General features: G+C 43.4%; 1 protein-coding gene across 4 annotated transcripts in view; it reads left to right on the top strand.

Annotated features, from left to right (window-relative positions):
• The window catches only part of LOC110987762 (uncharacterized), a 115,990-nt gene that overhangs the window by 6,825 nt on the left and 89,349 nt on the right, over positions 1-19,816 (top strand). Inside the window, exon 1 of one of the 4 annotated variants that reach the window (XM_087136469.1) lies at positions 3,786-3,983. The exons of 2 other annotated variants lie outside the window; for them this stretch is intronic. The gene's annotated coding sequence lies outside the window, so the exon portion shown is untranslated. Of the gene's footprint in view, positions 1-3,785; positions 3,984-8,395; positions 8,720-19,816 lie in introns of those variants that run through there. One more of the 4 variants, XM_022250842.2, reaches the window with a different exon arrangement.

Raw genomic sequence — 19,816 nt, 5'->3', positions numbered from 1 at the left:
TGGTTTCTTGTTTTATTTGTCATCACATCATTCACCAGCCGTTCTGCATGAGTGAGCAGAGGGGATTTACATTTTCCTAATTTATTAAACTTGGCTTGGGCATAGAGATGAAAGGGTTAAAACAGAATTACAAGCCGTGGTTGTAAAGTTTGCGCCTGTGTTCACTCATGCAGAACGGCTGATAGATGATGTGATCGATACATGATAAAAGATTTCTGAAAGATAATCAAACTTCTATTTTGTAGACAATTTTCTAAATGTATGCTTTTTTGAAACACCCTGTACAGGGAAATGTAGGAAAAGTGATTAGTTGCTTACGTGTGATTATAAAGATGTACAAAGAAATTGACTTGAGTGGGATTTAAACCTACGACCTGCGGAACACCATACCGGTGCTCCTCTAACTGAGCTATCCAGCCCTGCGCTGGTGGCTCTTCGGAGGTCACAGGTTCAAATTCCGCTCCAGTCTATACCCAGCAAGAAATGAGACCGAGTGCATTTGGTTTCCAGTCCATACTCGCCTTGGCAGGTTTTCGCCGGGTACCCCGGTATATTTCTCGTTATGAGCAAACCGGTCTAGCGTTGTTATTTCCTCTGGTTGCACGATCTGGTCATATCTCTTCACATCTTTTCGGTTGGGCGATTTTGTTTGAGCTCTTTGCCAAATTGTGGCCTAAAAGTAAATTCAATATAAATAAGTGGTCGACTTGTGATGAAAGGTGGCCAGAAGGTGGCGCTCGCACTTTCATCACTTGTACTAGTGTGCTCGTCTTCGATGTTGTTTTGTTAAATTCAAATGCGTTTCAATTTGTTTGCTACCTCCATTCCACCTGCATTTTTGGTTGTGGACATCCAGCAGTGAGAGACATTGAGACGCTTGGTGGCGGCAAACATAACGGTCTTTTTGGTTCATGCGCGCATGCGCGTGCAGTTCTAGGTATGCGCATCAATTCTGAGCACGCGCACGACTGCGGAAAAGGACCGGTTTGTCTGCCGTCACCATGCGTCTCAAAGTCTCCTATTAATGTTTGTGAGGTCACGGCACTGGCCCCTAGATTCGCAGTTTCTATTCTCGATTGTAAACGCATTAAATGTGCACAGTCAACGCACGCAGCGAAACCTAACACCTCGGCAGCTGTGAGTGCATCTGATGCTTCTTAAAACCCTAAGTGTCCCCGAAGCCACGCTTTCCGGAAAATGCTATTTTTTTATTTTAGTCCTCGCTGAGCAGAGATTTATCTGAATTCCCCTCTCATAATGCTTCCCAGGGTAGCTTGCCTTTTGCTTAATGGTAAATTGCAGAGTGAGGAACAGTATTTTTTTTACAATGGAAGGAAACAAGAAAGTGCAGCTCTCTGAAAAGATTAGATCTGCGTTTTGGAAGGTTTTAACGAAAGTTTTCTCTAGTGCGGGGGAAATTAGCTTAAAGTGCCAATCGTAGAGTGGGATTGTTAAAATCTGAGGACCCTGCTCTGTGGAATTCTGAAGCTTTGAAGTTGTAATGGGAATGGACAGGCCGTATTTACATCTTGAGGTGGCCACTTAAGACCAACCCCTCCGAATCGATACTTTTATTTATCGATACTCTAAATTAGAATTGGATTGGATTGTTTCCATAGTTAATATTAGTATTACACGTATCTATCGAAATATAGTGCGGTTAAGCTTTAACTTGCCCCTTTGCCACAAGCAACCACATTCTCGGGGCCTTGCTCATTGTGACCTAAGTCTTGGGAGAGGATCTGGTGGTAGAGTCCTGCCACAGTGAAAACGAGGTTGGCGATAGGGTTACCCAATGAAATGAACTCGACATAGATGTGCCTTGCATACAGTGATGTAACGATGGAAGCCGCGCCCAAGAGGGATTATGTATATTGATCACTCTTTCTTTGTGCCGAAAACAGTCAAAGATTGTGGTTTTATGCTTTTCGTTTCCTTTAAACGGTACACAGACTTATTCAGCACTTCTTACTCATATTTAAATTCTCACATTTTCATTCTTGTCCAGGGAGGGTGCCAAAATTAGAATCGGGGTGCATGCCATCAGGTTAAATGCCGCGATTAGTTTCAGCATCCCAAAGTTATAGAAAGACTTTCCGCATCCAGGTGGAGGGCCATGTCGTTTTATTCAGGCCGCGGGGTCAGTGCGCTACGAAGCACCCATCAGTGCTTCCCCGCTGAATGCATTACGCGACAAATTCGAGGCAGGAGCCGATAGCAACCAACATTATACTGCAGATGTCGCATTTTCGTTTGTTGTAATGCACACTTTAACGAGGGAGAGTCAAAAGGTGAACATCTGCGGAATGCAACCCCGAAAATCGAAATTCAGTTACAACCGGTATCATTGTTGGTAAGGGGGGGGGTTGTTCAGTGTGTGTACGTTTGATGAGACCGGTTCGATTTCTACCTTGTGGACCACATTGTGGATTGGTTGTTAATTCGTATCGGATGTGGGGTCGCCAAAGTAATTTGTAAGCGTTGAAACAAAAAGCCTCATCATGCGTTTCTACATTCTTGGACCTGCGAGAAAAAATACACGTAAATATGTAGGCCTAGCGCCTAAGTCAGATACTGAGGAAATCATGTCGGACCTATTGTGACTATATCGCGACGGGGAGGTTCTAACTATAGTCAGTCGTGTAGTTATTTAAACATCAACGGCATAAGCTTAAAGTCAATACGAAACTTTACTGGTATGTGTAAACTTAAAAGAATTGGATGTACTGTACATGACATGTACAGTTGGTGGCGGTTTTCGTAACCAGTCTAGCTGTAGCATCAGTAACCGGGGTATACTCAGCAAGAAATGAGACTGAGGGGTACCCCCCCCACATGTCCAATCCCTTTACACATTCCAGACTATTGTTACTCAACACATCCCCCAAGATGTCTGAAAGGAATTCCCCAGATTCCCGCGAGACAATGACCAACACAAAGCAGGGGGGGTTCTCTCCGTCTCATACCTTGCTGCATATGAACCTGGTGTTCGTCCGTGCGTCATTAGGGTTGAGGAGTATACAGCGGTAAGTCACGTGGGCCCGGTAAATTTTGGCCAGCGGGTCCTTATAGGCGACAGGTTGCTTTGACAGACGCGAAGGGTGGGCGGTGATTTCAACACCATGTTCTTGGCGGCTTCGTGGAAGGATCTAGAGATACATCATTTTCACAGCTGGCACCCTTGTAGCAGTGCGGTTCACACCTGCAGAACATTTCAACGTGCAAATCCGGTTACTTATCATCGGGAAATGACACTTTCCACGTCCAGCTTTCACCCAGTGTGGTTGAGCGATTGCTGTACTGATCTATATATGTGAATGGTACAGTGTCATTTCATCCGAGTTCAGTCAGCCTGAGAAGCTACTTTAGTGGATTATTTATTATTAAGTGTTAAAATTCCAAAATTTATTTAGCTCTGAGAGCTTTGTGCACAGTATGAAAACAAATAACCACGACGGTTGTTAAAATGGTGTGCAGGTTGAGTCCGGGTTACAACTAAATTGTCAATCACAATCAAGTTTATGCTTTCACCAATCACATATTCAACGCATAACGTCGTGTAGTGATTAGTTTTCGGAACGCAGCCCTCTTTTGTGCCCTATCTCCTAGCGATGCCTGACGTCACGGTAGGCGGACTCAATTGTCCAGGACAATAGACCTGATAGAGACCAGGGAGGGGCTGGAGAGTGGGTGAACTGCTGAGCCGTGTGAGTGTGTGTGTACACAGACCCCACACAATGTGGTCGGGCACCTGGTGAAAGTGACTGCGCCAGGTGAGTGAAGTTCCGCGTATAAGTGATGCCCACTTGTGTCCAGTTTGTTTATGCACATTCGGTCGCTATGATTGTCTGCTACAACATTGGGTTTGTGCGTGATGTAACTTCATCTATTGGTTAGACCTCACGGGGCCGGAGTATCAGTTCACCCTCATAAGAAGCCAGACTTGAAGCATCTCCATGACCAAGTGGTAGTCGAGGTAAAAGGTAAGTGCACATTCGAGAAACTTAACGTGGTCGTGTTTTTCCCGGTGGATTAAGGAACAACGGGGAAGATACAGTGGGGTATGAAACAGCAAATCGTACGGCTTCGTCGTTGTCAAGCGAACCCTTTATTAGAGCATGGAGGTATTAGATCACGAAGGGTGTTTTCTTACCTCCATGATTAGAGGAATGTTCGATACTATATTCGATGACACTCGTAGCTTGGGTACCATTCGGTGGCTTGACTTATTTTTATCTATCAGAGCGACAGCCACTCAGTATTTGCTGGGTACCTCAAGGTTTGAATTTGTTTATAGATCCCTTCCACCTGTAGATGAGTTTGGAGTGTAAATTGCATACACGTATGCACGTAGGACCGCTGGCTGTCTTTTAAAATGAGATTTAAGTGAGATTCGTTGAATTATACTTTTACTTATACGAGAGTTTGCTTGTGCTGTAAATGTAAGAAAAAAATGCAACTTGAGGCCGCTTGACTCTGTCTAGCAATCACGAGTTAATATCATGAGTACGGACAGTCATAAGCATAATGAAAGACCCAGGGTATCTTCAAAAAACACTTTATAAAATCCCAGGAGGAACAAGCGGAAAAACAAGCCCCGAAGAGGACTGTGCTCAAAATGTGATCGTAGCCAAACACAAATCCCGATGTCTTCCACTCTGCTTGTCGATACCTGCACATTTTTTTGATCGGTGTGGGCTACATTTCAATCGAATGCACTCCACAACGCCGCAATTATTGAACAAAACAGAGAGACTTACATCAGCGTCTCCGTATTCAATCCATCGGTATTTCCAACACCTGTGATCATTGTTTGAGCTGTGGGTATAACATGACGACTTTCGTCACCTTTAGTCCTTGAAGCATTCACGCCCCCTCCGCAGAGGATTTTCACAGCCGGAGACCGTTTAAGGAACACTACTGAGCGATTGTCGAGCGATTTGGTTTTATCCAAAGCATGTTCGATCGGTTATCGAACCTCGTTTGGAGAAAAAGAAGGCTTCATGCCTTGCTGCTGAGGCAGATTGCTCGAATCGATCCAGATCTGTGGCATAACACACACCGTCACGAGTGTTGCCTCAGTGCGCCTGTGCAACAAGAAACCCTTTGAAACAACGACCAGTGAAGACTTCAGTATACCACACCCCCCATCCCCCGTGCAAAACATCGGTATCATGTGAGCGGATCGTCTTGAATACCGAGAGTCCAAAAGTATTGATAGCATATAAAAGTGTTGAACATACGCCATGGGTTCATATACAGACGAACCCATGGTATGTTCAACACTTTTAGACTGGCTCCCGCCTCGCCTTTTACTGTAGTAGTGTTAGACTCCTGGCGTCAGCAACGTTGATTCGAGCACACCCTGTTCTCCCTTTGCATAATTGTTACATTCGGGGGGGAAAATCGAGTCTGTACTCTCAAAGCGAAGACCCTTTAGCGTCTTAAATACCAGCAGCCCATTACAGTGCATGTGCTTTCTATGGTCCGGATGAAGCAATACATTTGCATACATTTGCACTCCGTTATTTGTTAATGTTGGGTCGTGCGGTTACTGTTTGATAGTGACTGCAGCCATTATACCATGGACTCCTGTGTAAATTTAAGCCACATCCAATTAATTTGGACACGGCCTAATGCAAGTGCTAGAATTCAAGATTAATCTGCGATGTCCTACTTAATGTAATGCCCTACATACGATGGCTTTTGAGGCTGGACACCCAAAATATCGACGGTTGGGTGGTAGTTTGCTTCTCGGCAGAAAATTATGATTCGTCCTTCAGCTACCTGTAGTCTATTTCATACGTGTAAGCTGTCGTGATGTATGAGATGGACCACACTACAGGCAATTCAGTGAAATTGTACCTCTGAACCGTGATTTTTTTATACGTATATATCAGCATAAAGGCCCACCTAAAGTCGACAACGAAGCATGGCTATGAGGAATTCTACGATCGGCACGACTCGGCTGTTATGAATACCGCCCTCTCGTGATTATTTATAATTTCATGAGGGTGGCGCTATTTTGCAACTGTTGCCAGGGCTATCTAAAAGTAAAAGAGAGTAAGGCCAGCTTGATACAATATGCCGGGCTGTCCATTATATGTACTGCAGAGTGTGTGGCTTTCCGTATACCAACTGTCCAAGTGCACTGGCGCTTATACCTGCCAGTCTGTTTCCAACGATGGTGGTTCTCATGTCAAAACTCTATACACGGCTCTGACTGTTGCCAGGAACCCGAGGGGTTTCCAAAGTCTTGGCCTCGCCACCCAAATTTCACGAATGTAGTCCAGTGGTGGGAGACCCTTGGATCACTATCTTCAGCTTTATTTTTTCTGCTCCGGAAACCTGAATTATCTCTCAGTAACTTCAGGGTTAAAATATGGAGTAAGTTGGAGAAATATTAACGTTATTATGGAGGATGTGAAACGGATGACATAGACAGAATCGAGATGTGGGTCATTGGGCTTTAGAGACAGCCAAGCTTGAGTCTATTTGTGGTCAGTATTGTCGGGTTGTAAATCATTTATATCAGAATCAGATCTTTTGAAGTAAACTGAAGCTGTGAACTGGAAAGAACACCCCAGATGTCATAAAATAATAATTAAAAAACTCACTGCCTCAGGATTAGGAGCATTGTGTTGAAATTTTCAAAATGGGAGATTTGCTTTTGTATGTGTTACTTCCGTGCTGCTTAATTAATGTGCGAAAATATCAGCAAGAAATGATGACTTTTGGCTAAAACCTTGATTTGAAATTTGCTTTTCAGAGGATGAATACGATAAATCTGACTTTAAAAATAATGATTAGGTAAATCTCCGCTGGTTATTGAAAAGCCCTCATGCACTACATAAAATATGATAGACTTTAGTTATTACTGAGGTAATTATGCGGGGAAAAACAGCTGTGACAGTTCACACCCACGTTGACGAGATTAGGAGTGACGTCATCACCAGCGCTTGGCGTGAACGGCTGCTACAAGTAGTGTAATCCTAGTCGCAACACTTGTTTCAGATCTGTTGGCAGTAAGGCAGAGGTGACGTCATCCGCAGCTTGATTCTCGATAAACGCGCCGTGCCTTGTCATCAGTGCTTGCCAGAATGCGCCAAATCTCCCCGTTCATTACGGGTGCCATTATGTTCAGGGGCCATTTTTCTCGGCTGTGGGACGATGCAGGGTGTCATGTCATCCCCTTATATGTGTTCCTTTACATGTGGTGGTCTGGGAGTGCGAAAGCGCACTCTCCTCGCGATGATCGATTGAATCCTGCATAAACGGGCGCGCGTTTGGTGGCCCATTGCAAGAGCGCGGGAAAAGCATCCCATCGTCCCGGTTGGCACGTTTTAACGTGTTTCGGTCACCGCACGTCAGAATATAATGCACGCACTACAGGTCTACCTAATGATTATTGTTCTCCACCACCGCTGTGAGGTCATCGTTACGAAATCAATTCACAATCGTAGCTGGCCTTGGATAGGGACTGCCGTGATTAAAGACCTCAATTATTTCGGAATATGACCTGTATGAAGATGCCAGCATCTATGGCGCTCTAAATTAAGCTGCGAAATTAGACTTCCTGCATAATTCAATATACTGTACATGTAGCAAGTTCTGCTAAAATTATGGGGGGTAGCAACGAGTGTAGAGATGAACATGGAGGAAGGATCCTTCCTCTATTATGATGAACGAGTGAAGTCACAGCACCAGACTGCACTGTGTGTTTCTGCATATATCAAGCATTATGCTCCCGGAAACACGAATCATTATGCATGTGATTATTAAGGTTTTGATTTGCCCTGGAGTCTGAATCGAAATAAACCCAAGTCTTTTGATTGAACCGTGAGGTTTTTTATTCCAGGTCGTTTGCGGTCTTATCCTGTGCTTAATTCAGTCTGAATTGACAAGGATTGTATTCTGATAATTTTCTTTCAGGCTGTCAAGATGGCTGGTATTTGGGCCCGTGTTTTAGCAAAAACGATCCTGAAATTTGACGATTCGTAAACTCCTGCGGGTCAATACTGCATTGTAATTATGCACAGAAGTTTTCTTCAGACCCGACGAGAAAAGGAAATGCAATCAAATCCCAGTTTTTTTTCCCGCTGGGCATATTAGTAATGTAGAATTTAGTTTGGACAAAATCTGATTCCCACATATGACATGGCCTTTTATACTCGTGTAAAATGCCAGCAACAGTTAGTTGTGGAACGGAAAATGGATTCTTAATTCAGCGCAAGCAGTGGTCCCTCGCAGTGCAGTGCCAGCAAGCAGAAAGGCCACTTATGCTAATGTCGCACCTGCTAGAGAGAAAAACAACACCGATGACACTATCGGATCGGACCGGATAATTTCTAGGCAAACCGCCTGTGTCCCGCCGGCTCCAGTCGGCACGAGTCCACACAGAGAGACAGCCACCGCATTGGGGGCGGCGATTATCGTTCTCCTGCGGGTCTTTACGCGCTGGGGAGGGGATTACCAATTTCTTATTTTCCTGCTGAATTGTCGCCTGACCCTACTGTTCCGCTAAAGGGTGTAGGGATGCAGTGCCTCATAAGTGTCCAGTGACGACGGAGATTCAGTGTCGTGAAACCGGACTCCGGCGGGGTTGTGAAATGCCGTCGAGGCAAACGATTTTTGGAGAATTTCCTTTGTGGTGCAGTCATGCAGCTGTTGCATTTTTACAGCGAACATTCTTCTAATCGAGTCAGTACGTTACTTGGCAGTAAGTACATAATGTAATTTGCGAATGGCCTTTGTTTCTGTTTGTGGGGATGTGGAAGTACAGTACATGTATGTGTTTTGCCACAAGCATCGTTTTCTGTGATTTCTTTTTTGGGAGGGGCTGCAATTCTTAACACTTCCAGGTGGCAGTAAGGTATTGCAGCCAAAGAAAACTCAGGAAAACGACCATAGAACAAATTCTCTCTCACTTTGGGGGTAACCCTTGCAGTGGGAGAGGATCTGTTCTGTCTCTCCTGATTAGGTAAACTTAAATTGGATGGTTGAATCAACAGGTATCATAAAATTGACGATTATGATGAATGTTAAAGAGACTGTTACCTCGTAGGTTTTGGTGTGGCCGTGAGCTCTGTGGGGTGTGTGTAAATGAAATATCTCACATCTTCAAGCAGAAAAATCACGGAGGTTAGAGTTCCTGACAAACTATTGGCCAGTTTCCATTGTTGGGAGAAAATGCATCATGTGTGGGTCTGGGACTTGTTTGTTTCATTATTTCTTGAATAAAGGTGATATGAAGTTTGAGTTACCCGTCGGAGCGCAAGGCTGATATTCTATAGTTTGTCCCACTGCATCATCTTCGTTCCCACATATTAAGTAATTGGAAAATGTATACATGGTTAGCCTCGCTTTCGACTCAGATGGCTGACTCAATAACCGAAATGGCCATGAGATAAAATACTCTTCATCCTGCATTACACGCGTAACATGTATTGTGGTTTGCGGAGGGATGGACTCAGTGTCTCCAAGGGCTGTCAAGGTTTATATGTTGTTCAACCTTCAAATAAAGTCAACTGAAAAAAATCCAGCTGAAAAGTCTGTGTATATGAATGTACAAAACTTGAAGCTTTGTAGTAAGTTTGTGAAAGATGCGTGGCCGAAAACAAGATTCAATATGGTTTCACTTCGAGAGAAAAGTAGAAATGACAGGGAAAAATAGATGTCATACATTTTGCAAGACTTGTGGGAAAGAAGTAGTCAGAAGGCTGAAACATACTTTGCAGGCTGTCAGATAACAAATATCGCTTCCATTTAACTTTCCCCTGCAGTTGTCCACAAGGAGGTGACATTTTGAATAGTAATTGAATATGTACGCAACCTGAGGACAAAAACCTTTCATGCACTAAAATCATTTTTTTAAATCAGATTTTTGAAACAAGTCATGATTTTTAACAATCCTTGGCCTCAGTAAAACGTCACGTGGTTTACTGAGAGCTGATTAGCAAGCAGGTCATAATGCTTTCAACCAAAAGATGGTCTGAGTCTTCAAAATTGGCTTCGTCATCTATACAGACCATCGTATAGAAAAAGGAAAGGGGAGTTTGGGTTTAATGTTCTCAGTAACTATGGACGATTTTTACAAAGGGTCAGGAATGACGGATCATTGCTGGTGCTAAAATTGGTTTTCCGTGTTGGCGAGAGGCACTAAGGCGCAGTGCTATGTTCGGCCTAAGATGGGTCATCTCATCACCATAGTGTGATCGCGAGGGATTATGGGAAACTCGTCAACGACAGGGTTATCGCGTTCAATCACGCGGCCAAATTGGGGTTCCGGGATCTCAACCTATTTGTTTTCGTTTCCCTGGTGGGTTTGTACACGGTCCATCTCAAGAAATGTGGTGACCATGCATCTTGACAGAATTGTCATGGGAGTTGAAGACATCATCGGGAAAGCAGTGATGGCAGGTAAAAGGACACCAGAATGAAGGGGAGAAACGGGGAACACGTTGAACGGAACGTATGACTTGACTACATTAATGGCGTTTATCAGTTTGTTTTATGCCCGTTTAAAAAGGCGACGAGCGAAATTGAAAACACGGCTGTGTATACAGACCTTTCTTGAGATAGCCTTCATGCATGCAACACTACTGTGTCCAAGAAGACCAGTTTTGACTTCACCGATTTCATATTGTCGTTAAGGCTGACATACTTCCAGCCCGAACATCATCTTGTCTGAGTACTGAAAAAAAGAAAAAAATGAACTTCCAAATGATGTAAACATAGGAAACAATCCATGTAGAAATCCTACCCACCCCCTTTTCAAAAGACCGTAGATTTCCATTTGTTGTAACCCTAATACTCCTAAATCCTCCAATTTTAATACGATTTTACATACACCCTAGGGGGTTAGGGTTAAGGTATCTGAACAGTTGTGATAGCGTCCTGACAACCCAGCAGAGGTCAACTGTCGATCGAAGTCTGGAGCCTCAAATTCGCTGACACCACAAACACGAACAAAAAATCATGTAGACTACACATACCACCTAAGTGCAAGAACACGGCTTAATAGGCTAATGTTATGCATCGCTCAGACTCCATTTTGTGTCCAAGTTTTATAGGACTCCCTCTTGGCCTTTTTTCACGCAGATCCGGATCGTGATTAGTGATCCGTCAGTGGTTCACCGACACCAAAACCCACCTAATGGATTAGTGGGAACCAACCATGGGATCACTGATCAAGATCGAGATCCGTGTAAAAAAACTGGCCCTCTGCCTCTGCCCTCTACGGCAGTGCTTTAGACGTCTCAGCGTTAGCGCGCCACCCGATGTTGATTACGAGTAAACCGCGCAAGAAAACATTCTGATCAAGACTGCATGTTGCGACGTTAAGGTACCAGATTGTGGCCATCCCGATGCACTGAATTTTGTATAAAGACCAAATACGGTCATACCATCACCAACACCACGAAGTAGCACTCAACTAGCACTTGCGTGCTACTTCGTGAAAAACCGTGTTTACAGCAATTTCGGTTTCACGAAGTAGCACTCGTGTGTATTGTCAATATAGCATGGATATGAACGCTTTGAAAGGTTTACCCGTAAATATGTGACTTGACTAGAAGATGCCCTTAAAACTCGTTTTAAACAAACAAAAACAAACACGAACAAAAAATCATGTAGACTACACATACCACCTAAGTGCAAGAACACGGCTTAATAGGCTAATGTTATGCATCGCTCAGACTCCATTTTGTGTCCAAGTTTTATAGGACTCCCTCTTGGCCTTTTTTCACGCAGATCCGGATCGTGATTAGGGATCCGTCAGTGGTTCACCGACACCAAAACCCACCTAATGGATTAGTGGGAACCAACCATGGGATCACTGATCAAGATCGAGATCCGTGTAAAAAAACTGGCCCTCTGCCTCTGCCCTCTACGGCAGTGCTTTAGACGTCTCAGCGTTAGCGCGCCACCCGATGTTGATTACGAGTAAACCGCGCAAGAAAACATTCTGATCAAGACTGCATGTTGCGACGTTAAGGTACCAGATTGTGGCCATCCCGATGCACTGAATTTTGTATAAAGACCAAATACGGTCATACCATCACCAACACCACGAAGTAGCACTCAACTAGCACTTGCATGCTACTTCGTGAAAAACCGTGTTTACAGCAATTTCGGTTTCACGAAGTAGCACTCGTGTGTTTTGTCAATATAGCATGGATATGAACGCTTTGAAAGGTTTACCCGTAAATATGTGACTTGACTAGAAGATGCCCTTAAAACTCGTTTTAACTGTTTAAATAAAGGAAAGGTCAATTCCTGAAATCGACAACTCACGTAGCACGTGCCGCACAACACCGAGTGCTACTTCAGGAAAATGAAAATAACACATTTCTATAATACGCAGGGATCATACATACATTACAGGTAATGTGGTTTATTGCATTACATGTCGTTGCTGTGGTAAACTGTACATCGGAGAGACCAAGAGTCGCCTCGGTAACCGCTTCGCGGAACACTTGCGCAGTGTGCGCAAACAAACACCTGCTGGTCTCACTGTTGCGCAGCACTTTTGCGCGCCGCCACATTCCCTCGGTGACGTAAGCGTCTGCATTCTGCGGAAAGCGTCATCCGATGTACAGCGTAAGGAACTAGAGCAGCGTGTCCTTTTCGAACTTGGAACGCCGAATCCAGGGGAAATGAACCTGGATTTTTCCGCGTTCATTCAGAACTGAATCTGCTTGCGCTGAAGAAGGTACTCAGTTACCGAAAGCTCGGCAATCACATATTCCAGAGCACTAATTTAATCTTATATTCTTGTCAATATTCTGATCACAGTGCTACGCAGCCCTTCCATATTTCTCTGATCTATAAATGAGTAGTACTTCGTGGTAGTGATGACGATACATTGCCATGGTTACACAGAGCTTGATTTCGTCGAGGCCATTCACTTATAAGCCTTGGTTCATCAACATTCTAGCAGAAATTTTGAGAAACATAAATGAAGCGTGGTAGGAACTCTACATGACTTAAAACGGTCGATGGAAGAATTGCGGCATATGCATATAAAATAATTGTTTCTCAGAATCCACATTATCCTTAAAAAGGCTTGGAATTATATATGCTGATGCGGTTGTTTTGTATTTATTGTAAGCGTTTTCAGGCCAATGATGGGTTCCACCGACAGCCATTGAAGTGATTGACTTTAAGCACGTGTTTCTTTTTTAATGTCCAGGTTGAAGAAAATTCCTGGATCTGCAACTCAATTGGTCCGTACGATTCAAACGTCCATGCATGACACTACGTATCGCACCGGCCTCGACTGTGAACTGCCAATCATGTATTTTATAATACTGGAGAAAATTATTTTACAAATTGCAGATATGTAGGCGAATTATTACGTTGTGACATAAATATTTTAGCACCTATTCAGAGAGTAGCAAGCATTTATTGAAATATAATTACAAAGGTCTAAAATATATCTTTTAAGATAGCGTGATATTCAAACTATTTGGCGCGAGTATGAAGAATCGTCGCGTTCGCAAAAATACTTTAAATTTTTCTTTTCTTCTATTTTAAATTTTAAAACAGGTTGACACGTAATTCCTGGCGACAGAAAGACGTGTAAGTAAGGGAATAATAACGCGACTCTATTTACATCTCATTATCGGACAGGCCAGAATGGTTGGGCCTCTCTTACGGTTGTCGTGGAAACGTCCTCAACGTGTGTGACTGAGGTTAATCAAAAGCTGAACACGAATCTGAAAAGGGGGGTTAAAGAAAAGCGTACTTTTCATGCAAGTATTTGTTGTTGTTTTTTTATCTTCAGGCCTTGTTTACCAGAATGTGGCTTTTTATTCGTTGTCACAAGATTTGTTCGGGGATGTACTCCGTGAGGAGGAACAGTAAATTGGATCATTTTTTTATTATTTGAACGCCGATCTCTTGTACATTCACACGTCCGATATTGATGACTGGGGAATGGCTCTTTTGGGTGGATTCAAGATGTGTTACTAAAAATAGATCCCATAGTACATGTATTATTGATTTGAGACAGGAGAAAAGGAAAGAATAGATAGCCGTTTCTTGAAGGTGTGTTTTGTATGTAGTTTTGCGTGTCTGAGAAAAAATGGCCCTATCTGTATATTACCTTGCGATATGTAGGCGGCGGGAATGCTTTATTCACTGTGTAGAGCGGTACATACGTTGTATGCATTGGCAATAAAACAGGTCTCATGCATTTGTCATAGAATTCAAGGCTGACATGTCATACCTCGACCACTATACATGTACATGTATTACATGTATTTAGAAAAAATGCATTAAAATATGGAAGAAAACGGGAACGTATATGGTATAGAAATGACAACTTACAATACTATTGACACTACCTGGCCAAATCGCTGTGTCCTGATATCCAACACGACACCCTCCTTGTTTATTGCATATGCTTGCGACTGTAGGATATTTATCGCACTTGATGTCTTCCCCTTAGCAAGGCATGTTCATGTGCATGGACGCAACTACATGTTCTTGATCCCTTAAATGACCAGTTGCAGCTGTACCCGCTATACCTGCCCATTTCGCACACGAGGCCAAGCTCATCCATTACACACACGCAGCCAGTGCTCAGGAGCCATCTTTGTATGGAGAGGCTAAATTATACTACTGACTGCCAACGTTGCCAATAAAAACTCCGCTCTTCTGTCTTCAGGAAAATGATGGACTTGTCAAGCGACAAGGGTTTGAGCCAGACAAAGGGATTGGATGCTTTTATTCGTGTCTGAACACAATCTAATTTTCTATTGTTCAAACCTCCAAATCTATATTTCACCGTGAAATTGACATCGTTCAAGCTACTTTTGCATCACTTGCAATTTTTTTTATTCAACTGTTTTCAGATTGAAAGCCAACACAACTACATTGGCTGTTGCCGGGAAACTCCTGTGGCGGTTCGGTAATTGTGTGAGTGGTTTAAACACCACATATTAAACATCTGGTGCCGTTTTAATATTCAAGTGTATTAAACGCCCACTAATTGCTTTTAATATAAACACAACTGGTGTAGTTTTCTTACAATTTTTAAACCTAAATTTTGTGGAAATTTACATGTGATTTTGACGAAGTCACAGTTTTAACCACACACTAATTGTTATACCATATTGATACAATTTTGGTTCATCGGTCAGATGAACATTGTGTGTGTGTTTTGCAGTTGTAACTGTCCAATTATATTAAACACCTCACATAGCTTTTCAACACTTGTATTTGTAAAAATTCGTTCAGTGCTGCCAAATGTTGGAATTTTGTGGAAAGTGCTGCCAAGGTTACGCAGCACTCTTCCACACGTTCATATTCTGCAGCTGCAGAGGGATAATGGCGACATGTCTAAATAAGGCAACCAATTACGGTTGGGTTCGAACTCCCGACTTCCAGCCTGTACTTACATCTCTGCCCACTGCCAAAACCCCGGCGCGGCGGCTCTGCGAGTTGGCCCCTGGATGGTGGTGGTATCGCTGATGGAATCTTAATTGCGTCGCGGCGCTGATGTACCACATTCAGACGCAGTTGATGGGAAGAGAACGGCGAGTAATTATGACAGTGCAGTGTGCAGTACTTTTATGCTTCATATTATTGGACAAGTATGACTTGCACATTGGGGATGAGCAAGAAAAGAAACGACGAAACGAATCATTTTTGTCCTTGAGCGTCGATCTTGTATTGCCCCCCTCCCCCATCGCATGGTTGCGTTCAGCCCACGGGAGGGTTTATTGTATGAAAGGAACAAGAAAACCGACCATGAAGGGAAATACCCTACATAGTTTTTCTCTTCTGATTGTGTCCAAAGCCCGTCACATTACAAGTTTTAATGTGTAAGACCAGTTTTAAAATATAAATTTCTTGCCTTTTCCACTTCTTGGTTAATGCTACGTTCATTTTTGCGGTCTCAATCGTACATTATAGTGAATTTTCAACATAATCGTGTTTCAAAGAAATTTAAATGAAGACAATTAGATAATTTTGAACAAAGCCGAAAGGTTGGAGATGTGGCATTGGTTTTTGTAACCTTTAGAAATGTTTCCAGCTAAAAGCTAAATTGAAATACAAGTGTAATGGAGCGATATTAAATTAATCCGTTGAAAAAACAGAGGCTATAAGCCTGGCGCCAGTAATGGACCTCGCCTTTTGATAGGCCATTACTGCCAGTAAAATCGCCGCTGTGATCATCGTGCTGGTAGATTTGTAAGAAAACATGATTCGAACATCAATTCACTGAATCAGGTTACTTCATGTTTGCAGAAATACAACGGCCGTTCATGGCACCAGATAATATGACTATTACTCAGTACTGTGCTCCTTCGAATTGCTGTAGAGTCATTTTGAAGGAAAAAAAGGTGACGAGAATACAGTCCTCGTGAATGTGTCGGCCCAGCACCAAGTGCATTTAAAATGAATCGTTGGCGATAATACTGCTTTCCGCTGATGTGTACTGTCTAAAGTTCTACCATTCTTTCCAAAGTTCCTGTAAAAGCTGAGCATCCATTGAATTCAAATCGCCAGCATCAGTGCTCGGCATTTCCTTGAAACTGTTGTTTTCCATACAGATTTCAACACAGTTTGGGGTGCGTGTCTTTAATCATCGTCTCATGTGCACTTTCTGACCTTCCTTTCTCATGCTGACACCAAAATGCACTTGACGAGCGACAATCGCACATTCACGTTCCACGAGATGCGAACGAAAGGCGGCTGTCCATCTAACATAGAAAACACATCAACTACCCGTCGAAAAAAACATGTAACGAGCGCGAGAGATGCCCACTCTTGCACCTTGCGCTCTTGGTACGTGAGGACTTATGACATAACAACGACTCGAGTACGGTATTTTAGGCATTTTTGCCTCCGTTGCTAGGAAAATTGCGCCCTCTCTTGGTCCAGCTCGGGGCCCTTAGGACGTGGCGCCTTGTGACGATTTGTAATAATGATGAACTGCTTATGTGGTATAGGGTCACACAGAAAGGCGACACAAAACAAAAATGTTGCTCGACTGTATGAAGCGACTCTGGTTTTACACGTGATCCCGTGGTCAACAGTGAGCATGATAATAAGCCAATGTTTGTTGGGCAGAAGTTCAGAAGTTAACACAATTGGCATAAAGTTTGAGTCGAATTATTGTTGCCTGTATACATATCGGCTGATGTCTTTGAACATGACATTCGTATTATAACTTTTTGTCAGGCCGAGACTTTTTCTTTTTTTGCAGTTCAGGCTAAATAGGGCCTATGCTATATTGAATATCGACGAGTCCGAAATTTGTTTGGGGAGGTCGGAGCACACATCACGGCTTAACTTACAACGCAATAGCACTTGGAGCGTCGTCGTGTTGTTCATGAATCGATCACCTGCCTCTCTGCTGCCGATTTTCTTTATTCGTTTGGTTGCATGAACATAAGAAAATCTCGTTAGCATTTCTACGATTTGCGTTATAGAAACGTGTAGAGATGGGGGACATTTTAGGGTCAATATCAACGCGATTTCCTATGTCTTCAAACCGATTGACTGCTCCCTAGGGGGCTTGTCAAGTCCGCTCATCATGCAGGGTTTTGGGCATCAAACGAAAATGGCGTAAATTATCCGGCAAGAGGCCCGAGCATTGAGTGAGGCACGGGCTGGGTCGCTCGACCGTCATCGCCTTTTAAGCCGCCGCAGGACAAGCAAACGGAGCAGGGGACACCGTGAGGGTATAATCGGCAAAGATCAGCCTCCATAATCAGGCTCATCCTTTTATTAGTCTTCAGTGAAGCATTCTCTTTCTGTTAGTACTCCAGCGACGCGGAGATGAATTGAGATACATCGGGCGTGCCCATTTCGGTAATTGCTAGCTCGCTAGTTGTTAGCGGGCGCGGCGCAAATCGCTACCGGCCGTTGTATTAAGTACACGACGCATTAACTCTACTGAAGTAGTAATCACCGCTATGGCCTTGTTGCTTGCCAAAGTCAGCTTCTTTTTTTTTCTGTCCAGGTCTTAGCGACCACGAATGAAATATAATGCAAGCCCAATCTGACTCTAAATCTCTTTTGTATCAAGTTTTCGTATAGCGTGCAGGTTGATATGTGTACATGGATAAACAATGCCGCATCTAGAGACACTGGTAAAATAACAGGCAGCAGAATCAGTATGATCGACAGTGAGAGTGGCTACGGAATTCGAACTTCGAAGTAACCCCACATGCTGAAGTTTAAACTAAAATATATAAGAGCAATGCCTGTACAGATCAATGCAGCTACAAAATTGACTTATCGCGGTAGAAGCGCGTCAACGCAGTTTGTGAAATATCGCCCAGTTACAATGATATACAAAGTGGAATCAGAGACAGATAAAATTACATCCGGGTTATCTAAGGGGCGTGGCTAACTCGTAAAGGGCGACAGGTCAATTAGCAAGACCAAGATGGCGTCAGAATAGCAGTATCCGTACTGAAGGCGCACTTTGTTGCAGCTGTATGGAGGAGCTGTCAACATGTGCAATATTAGTAACTGAAGGAAAGCCATTGAGCGAATCCAAAATCCCGCGCCGACACCACTTTCCCCAGAGGACCTCCTCGGAGCAGCCTTCTTCGTCCTCACTCCAGCTCTTCTCTCACGGGTGTATACAACTTGCCGTGAAAATTTCCTTGCTTTTCTCGATACCCGTCACTTATCATCGTCAAAATAATGTCACTTCTTAATTAAAAGCACACCACTGTCAAGCTTCAACGACTCGTCAAAACCCGACTTCGGCCCTGGCCACGTGCACAATAAAAATGTTGGTTTGTTTGCGTCTCGTCCTGGGCGATTTATTATGCTCGGTCCATGTCTCCGCTGCACTGGCCGGTGCAACATGGCATTGATTTTCCAGAGGGAAGCACCTCGGTCGATGAAAAATCTCGTTCCTCATTCCCCGCCGTTCACGTATTTGTTTAGATATCAACCGGGTTCGTCGATTATTCATCAAGGTTGCCTTGTTTTGGTCAGAATTTTTTTATCGGCTGCTCGTTTCCAGACCGTTTTCAGTTGCTCTTTTTCGAAGGGGCTGTGTGGTTTTAGTGATTTTATCTGAGGGTCGACGTGACTGAGTCGAAAGGAATCAGTCTTGTTTTTAAAGATGTAAATACTTGGCCATGCATCATGCATCTTGCTTCGCGCATATCGCTGCATGTCGAGCTCGCTGTTTCCAAATCAAGATGGCCGCTGATCTGTCTGGGTTATGATAACGATGACGTGCATAACAGGAACAAGAAGCTCACTGTTCAAGTACTGTGCCTACACCCACGCATCGTCTAGGTGAAGTTCCAATTAATCGCTAAGATTGTTAAGATAAGTAAAAACAAAAATATACGTCAAACCGTGTAGTTTTCAACATCTAAAGCGGCCCATGTCTCTATTTTTGAAACTGATATGTGGACTTGAGTGCTCGCAGATGACTGTAATCGCCAGGCCTATTGCAAACAAGCAGTATACCCTAAACTGTTAGCGTTCAAGCTTCGAGGAACTCAACACTTGGAAAGTTACAACTCAACACTTGGAAAGTTATTTGAAGAGTAATGTTGCAGAGAATGAGAGCGTCCAACAATAGATGACGTCCATCGAGGAACGCGCTGAGAATTTAATCTTTGTTTTGAAGACCTTGTCGTGGGAGGTTTAAAAAGAGATTATTTCACACAGGGCTGTTGAATACCTCCTTCCAAGCTCACTTTTCTTGTTTTTTCTTCCTGTTCAATAGTAATGGGCTTATGGTGAATGACATTTGGGGACGTGCACCGTCCCACGAGGGGTGGAGCCTTGGGCCTAGCAACTCAGAGGGTGTGAGGTTAATTTGATA

Source organism: Acanthaster planci, linkage group LG05 (genome assembly GCF_054643075.1).
Source record: "Acanthaster planci isolate LZ-2023a linkage group LG05, COTS_SCS, whole genome shotgun sequence".
Classification (NCBI taxonomy): Eukaryota; Metazoa; Echinodermata; class Asteroidea; order Valvatida; family Acanthasteridae; genus Acanthaster; species Acanthaster planci.
Note: the sequence above shows the minus strand (reverse complement) of the source record. Positions and strands in the feature narration are given on the sequence as shown.